Raw genomic sequence first — 6,841 nt, 5'->3', positions numbered from 1 at the left:
GAATTCAAATATTAATTTTTAACATATTTACTTATGATTTTTCTAAATTTTTAATTGATTTTTTTAGAAATGATTATACTTTCACTGAGTCTTAGATCCCTTACTGCCTACGCCATAAATACCAAGATTTCAAATTCTACTCACTACTCACTACTCACTTCCCTAACTTCATTGTCTTTTTACTCTTCACTTCTTTGCATTCTGTGCTGACCTTACTCCTTTTCTCACTTTCTTCTTCAGTTATTATTCCCATCCCTTTCTCTCTCCACTCCTTCTCTCTCCTCAAAACCCCACATTCTATAACAAAAGCTCCCATCTTTCTTTTACCAAATACATTTTTCATCTTTCAACCCTAAAGCTCAGAAGAAAATAGAGTTTACCCATTACTTCTGTCTTTTAATACCTCTTTTTCTCTTATGCCCTTTATCTGTTTGTGAAAATGTTGAGCTAAAAACTCTCATTGGCATTAAAACTTCTCTTGACCCTCATAACACCTTCCTTTCTTCTTGGAATGAAAATGGGGATCCTTGTAAGACATTTGAGGGTCTTGCTTGTAATGAGATTGGCTAAGTGGCTAATATTTCATTGCAAGGTAAAGGACTTGATGGGATTTTACCTTCTTCCATTGGTGAGCTCAAGAACTTATCTGGGTTGTACCTGCATTTCAATAGGTTAAGTGGAGAAATACCTAAAGAAATTACTGGTTTAACTCAACAAACTGATCTGTATTTAGATGTTAATTATTTTAGTGGCAGCATTCCTGAAGAAATTGAAAATCTCTCTAATTCGCAAGGTTAGCCTTCTCATATAGAAGTTTTTTTCATTAATTTATTAGCAAAGTTTTAATTTTTTTTGGAGATTTTCTTTAAATTGGAGTTGGTTTTTTAATTACCCTACTGTTTAATGTGCTTCCTAATTCCAAATTTGATTATTTTAAATGTGTAAGTCAATAAAAAGTTAAGAAAAAAAATAATAGAGAGAACTAAAAGTGGTTCAATTTGCTTGTCTTGCATTGCAGTTTTCCAGCTTTGTTATAATAAGTTAAGTGGGAATGTCCCTACAAAGATAGGTTCCCTTAAGAAGCTCGAGGTTCTTGCTCTGCAGTATAATCAATTAACTAGTGCAATTCCAGCTAGTTTGAGAGAGTTGGACATGTTAACTAGGTTGGATTTAAGCTTTAATAGGTTATTTGGTCCAATTCCTGTCAAGTTAGCTGAAGCACCCTTGCTTCGAATCTTTTATGTTCGAAACAATTCTCTTTCTGGCAATGAACCTGCTGGTAATTGAACTTTAACTTCCTCTATTAATTCAAATTTACTTAATAGATTAATAGATGATTGAGAAAATAAGGAACTAATATGAACACTAACAAATGCAGCTTTGCTTAGATTGAGTGATGAATTCCAGTATCAGAATAATCCAGGTTTATGTGGGGTTGGGTTTGCTTCCTGAGAGTTTGCACTGATTCTGATGACCAGAATCGAAATAAACCTGAAGCTTTTACATCGGTTCTGGTGGGTCAGGGAATACAGTTATACCCGAATCAGCAAACCTCCCCATAAATTGCAGCCGAACACAATGCTCTAACAGCTCTAAATCCTCACATGCTGGTTTAATTTCCGGGGTAGTTTTAATTTTTTTGGTCACAGTCGTTGGTCTTTCGATGTTCTCATGGTATCGACGCAGAAAACAAAAGATTGCAAGCAATGTGAATAATGCTGATGGTCGGCTTAGCATTGATCATGTTATGGATGTTTATAGGAATGTTGCACCCCTCATTAGTCTTGAATATTCAAATGGGTGGGATCCTCTAGGAAAAGGTTCCCAAGATTTATTTGAGAATTATGTTCAATATGGAAGATGTAGAATCTGCTACTCAGCACTTCTCTGAAGTGAATTTCCTAGGGCGAAGTAATTACTCAGCTGTTTACAAAGGTGTGTTACGAGACGGATCAATAGTTGCTATCAAGCGCATAGCTAAGACTTGCTTCAGGTTTACTGTTTTAAGTAATTACGGCCCATTTGGTAGGTGGTAATAAGCGGTGATAATGAGAATAAAAAACTAATGTAATTTTGGTTAAAAAATCTCTTGGTTACCTTGATGGTCATGCTTGTCCAACTTTAATTATCTCATTTCTTTCATAAAATTCATTCTAATGCATTACCATTAGGACATTAGGAGAGGTGGTATTAGATAGTAATGGAAATTTGTAAATAAAAAACTTTTTTGTGATCAAAGTTTCATTACCATGAGAATGATATGAAACTTTTAATAAAATTTTACACTATAAATCATTCTCATTACCATCATTTAGTACCACTAACCAAACGGACCGTTAGTATTTAGGGATGGTCATGGGTCCCGGACCCCGCCCCTTTTATAAGGGTCTAGGTCTTAATTTTTGAGACCTGTCGGATCCGGGTCCGGGTCTGGATCCAAAATTTTTTTGACGGGTCTGGGTTCGGGTCCTAAGGTGAAGACTCGGACCCGGACCTGGACCCTAAACTTTTAAATTTTAAATTTTATATTTTTGAATTCTGATATTATGAATGGATGGCGTGGGCCATTCTCATTCTCAAATCTCAAATCCAGTACATTAGGCGAGCAAGGCAAGCAGGATCTAGGAAGCACTAGCAGCCTCGAAAAGTCGAAAACCCTAATTTTTCTTTCTAGTTTCTCTTCTCCTCTAACCTCGTCCTCTAGTCCTCCGCCTCTGCGACATCACCATCGCCATAGCCATCGCCAGCCGTTTACTCCGCTTCAGTGGAGACTCCAGGTATTCCATTTCTTTAATTTTTCTTTAATTTTTCTTTGTAATGTGTTGAAGATTATAAAGATATACCAGTGGCCTACTGGGTATTAATTTTCTCCATTTCTTGTTCTAGAATCATCTAACTTGTAATATATTTTGTGGGATCTCAAGAAACTGACTTGTTTAAATTTTGCATGTTGATCTTAATATTCTTGATCTGAAAATTTGGGTCTTTTGAAACTATAAGTGGGTCTTGTTTACTTTGCACTTTTATTTTTCTTTATTGGGATCTATTTTTTTAATTTCATTTTGTTAGCTTAAAAGTCTTCTTTTTCGGGTTTTCTGCTGCAAAAGGATTATGATATCAGTTCTTATTTAGATTGTATATGTATATATTTTGTAGTGCTAGTTATGATACTTATGAATGTTAATTTTTTTGATTTATATGTAAGTTTTAGCCTTTCTGTTTTGGAATGTTATAAGTTTTGTTTTCTTAAGTTGCTAATTCTTTGTAATTTTGAAGCATCAAATAGGACTATGTCAGTATCACTGTAATTTTGATCAAAAATCTTTGTAATTTTTAATTATGTATTTAGACAAGTGTTTTTACGTTTTAGTAATTATTTTGTATTTGAATTTCATGGACTCGAACAAGTATTTGTAATACGATAATAAGTTGCTTACAAAAATACAAAAAAACTCGAAAAAGGTTCAATTTTGACAAATTAAAAAGGCTTTGTATAAGACCTATTAAGGACCCTAGACCCTGTCAGACCCGTAGGGTCCGGGTCCGGGTCTGAAAATTTTGGACCCTTAGGGTCCGGATCCGGGTCTGGATCCAAAAAAATAGGGTCCGGGTCCGGGTCCGGATCTGGCCAGACCCGCCCCATGACCATCCCTATTAGTATTACACTATCGCAAAAGTTGTTACAGAAGTATTCCTTGTGGATTCAGTATGTGACCAAATAATATGGGTGCACTTGAAAAGTTTTGCCACACATTTAGAGATAAAGTTATAAAACTTCTTACACTCTCAAAAAACCTAGAGAGAAAAGCTTTCATCATAAATGTATACTCTTTTATTGTCGATTCATCATCTCTCTGTCCTGGTTTTTTTTACCAAGATCTGAACCTTGTGAGTTATAACCGGAGTTCGCCTTGGGCTTATGCACAAAATGAGATGGGTTTCTAACTAATACAACAAATAATGACTATAGTACATTACTCAAATGTCATTTTATGACCCTTGTTTAAGCGGTATTAGGATTTCACATGAATGTAACCCTATCCTTGTAAAGGACATCATCATTATCATCATCATTATCATTATTATACCCGGTATATCTTTGTAAAGGACATATTCTCTCCAATTATTTACAAACTTAGTTCAGTTAAGCTCATTTATTTTTAATTCTATTCAATTCAATTTAGTACTTTACTTTTATTCTCATAACTCATATTCATTCAGTTTAATTTAATTCATTTCACATAATTGATTTCTAGTTCTATTCTCCTATAGAGCATATCTTTATTGTTCTGATTGACTATTGATAGGGTGTCATCTGATAACAAGAAAAATTTCTCCTCAAATCATTATTTCCAATAGTGGAGAATACAAGTTTCCTACCTTTGAGCTCTAGTTTAGACCCATTACTCATGATTAAGCTAAAGAAATAAACTCTTGGTCCAAAATACAACTACACCTCCAAAAAATGCAGACAATATTTATCACAACTGAACATGTGAATGGACCCATAAATTTTAAAAGGATACTATTACTAATATAACACCTAGTGTCACAAACAAACAAGGTAAGTTCCATCATTGGAAATTGACACAAAGAAGAAATTAAAACTCACTATTTTTACAGAATTTCTTTTATTTGTCTTTCATGTGAACCTTTATTGTCTTGTTTACCAAGAGCCAAGAGCTATTGTCCAACTTATGTATTCTCCTTTTCAGTTCCCATTCTGTTCATTACCACAATTTTTATTCTACTGAGACTACTGAAATAATCTTTGCTGATATTTTTACTTTTTCTCCCCATAATATCCTCCTGTTCTGGTAAAGCGGTTCTCCTAATGATGACTAGAGTTGTGCATTCAGTTGTTTTTGAGTTTGAGTCGGTTGCAATTCAGTTTGATTGAGATTTGGGTTAATTATACTTCGAGCCTAATTTGGAGTCACTTCAGGTCATAGTCGGGCCAAGAGCCTTATTTACTTTCCTACTAGTAAGAGAAGGCTGATTGTCAATTGTTTCTGTTAAAACAAGTACCAATAATTTTAATGATGACGTTAACTTTAAACATATAATCGAACATGCTTTGTCTTGTACTTTAAAGAGGGTCGATAAAGATGTGTCGAATATGGGTGGTTTAAGGTTTGGAACAGTTGATGAGAGTTGCTTGATCAAAGCAACAAATAAAGAAGCAGAACAGTGAGTGGCTCAACCAACCGCTCGATCGAGTGAAGTATTGCTCGACCGGTCGAGCGGTGTTGGCTCGGTCGAGCAAGGTGTGCAGAACAAGTCAGTAGCTTCTCTGGAAGCTCGCTCGACCGAGCGAGGTAGTGGCTCGGGTTGAGCGGAAGTTCAGCAGACTACATTGGATCCTGTTTTTGGTCAGAATGTGAAGTGACTATGCAATAATGTGGTGCATTACTTCTATTGTTTATTGTAATGTTTATTGTCATAGTTAATTAGATGTTAATTGAGTTGTTACATGTATGTTTATGGTGATTTATGAGGGACTACTAAGAGTGATGAATATCTTGGCTATAAATAGGATTCATCACTCATAGTAACATTCACCACAAACACACATATTGTTGAGAGGGATATTGCATTGTTAGAAACTTGAGAGTGTTCTTACTTTGCTTTAGTATTTGTGATCTTGAGAGATTGTTCTCAAGATAAGGGTGGTTTATTATACTTGTAATTGTTGAATTCATTATAATAAACTATATTTGAGGGGGAGGTATTCAAGATACCTCATAAACACTTGTGTTCATTTTGCATTTTATTTTTCATTTGTTTTTCTTTGTTAAACCTCTTTGAGGCTTGCGCTTTTAGTTTTCTTTATTCAAGTCTATGTATCTTAGTGATATTTATAACATCTAAACCCTAATAATTTCTAAGCCAAGCAGATAGATGTTAGGATGGAGGGCAAAAATTTCCCCCCACAATGTTACTTTATTGTATTGTTACCTGGAATGATATTTGGTTTGAAACGAGGAATAAGAACGGAAATAAGGAACGCAATCTAGTTTGACTTGGAAACGATTAGATACGAAATATATTATGTATAAAAAATATATTTGAAAACAAAATTGAATTAAAATGATTTTTAAATTGATTCTAACTAAAAATTTTTACTTTTCTAGATTTATCTCGTTTTTTCCATTCCTTTTTTCTTTAGTTTGTAAATAAAGGGCAAAATATCTTTTTAAAAAAAAAAGGTCTTCTACACCAAGACATCACCTTAGCGATTTGGGTCGCATTTTATTGTGATTGTATAATTCAGCCTCATCCATAATGAGCACTTTTGACAACTGACAAATGAGACAATTTTGGTGAAGTTTTGAGTAAAATAGGTTGTGATTGTGATGACAAAGATCACCAAGCAAATTATCAAGTGAGAAAGTATCTCATCACACAAAAGATCAGCTGCTAGAAGATGACTGAAAGCTAACTTGACTAGTGAAGACGAATCGGGCAGTACTTTTTTACCACATGTTTTGTTAGAGTTTGATCCATATAATCAATGAAAAAACACAACAAAGATCAAAAACGGAAAATGCAAAACAAAGAAAACAACACAAGATTTAAGAGGTGGAGAAAATGAATATTATTACTCTTGAGTATTGATTACAAACTATCATTCACTCTATGATGAGAATTCCCCCTTAGAATTATACAAGATGAGAGAAGAAGATAAAACCCTAAAAAACCTTTCACTAAAACACTAAGATTTGGAATGTGGCTCTCAACTAAATTCCCAATAGCTAGATGATCAAATGATCTTACATTGTATGTACAAGAGATATACTGAGCTTTATATAGGCTTTGAAACCAGAAGAAATGAATATGA

The 6,841-nt window shown here is 34.1% G+C and overlaps 1 long non-coding RNA gene across 1 annotated transcript; it reads left to right on the top strand.

Moving 5' to 3' along the window:
* The first annotated feature begins 147 nt into the window (after positions 1–147).
* LOC130820247 (uncharacterized) lies at positions 148–5,759 on the top strand. Its single transcript, XR_009045140.1, has 4 exons — positions 148–793; positions 1,019–1,279; positions 1,379–1,935; positions 2,594–5,759. It is a non-coding gene; the product is annotated as an uncharacterized LOC130820247 (long non-coding RNA).
* Positions 5,760–6,841: the final 1,082 nt, after the last annotated feature.

Source organism: Amaranthus tricolor, chromosome 8 (genome assembly GCF_026212465.1).
Source record: "Amaranthus tricolor cultivar Red isolate AtriRed21 chromosome 8, ASM2621246v1, whole genome shotgun sequence".
In the NCBI taxonomy this organism is placed as follows: Eukaryota; Viridiplantae; Streptophyta; class Magnoliopsida; order Caryophyllales; family Amaranthaceae; genus Amaranthus; species Amaranthus tricolor.
Note: the sequence above shows the minus strand (reverse complement) of the source record. Positions and strands in the feature narration are given on the sequence as shown.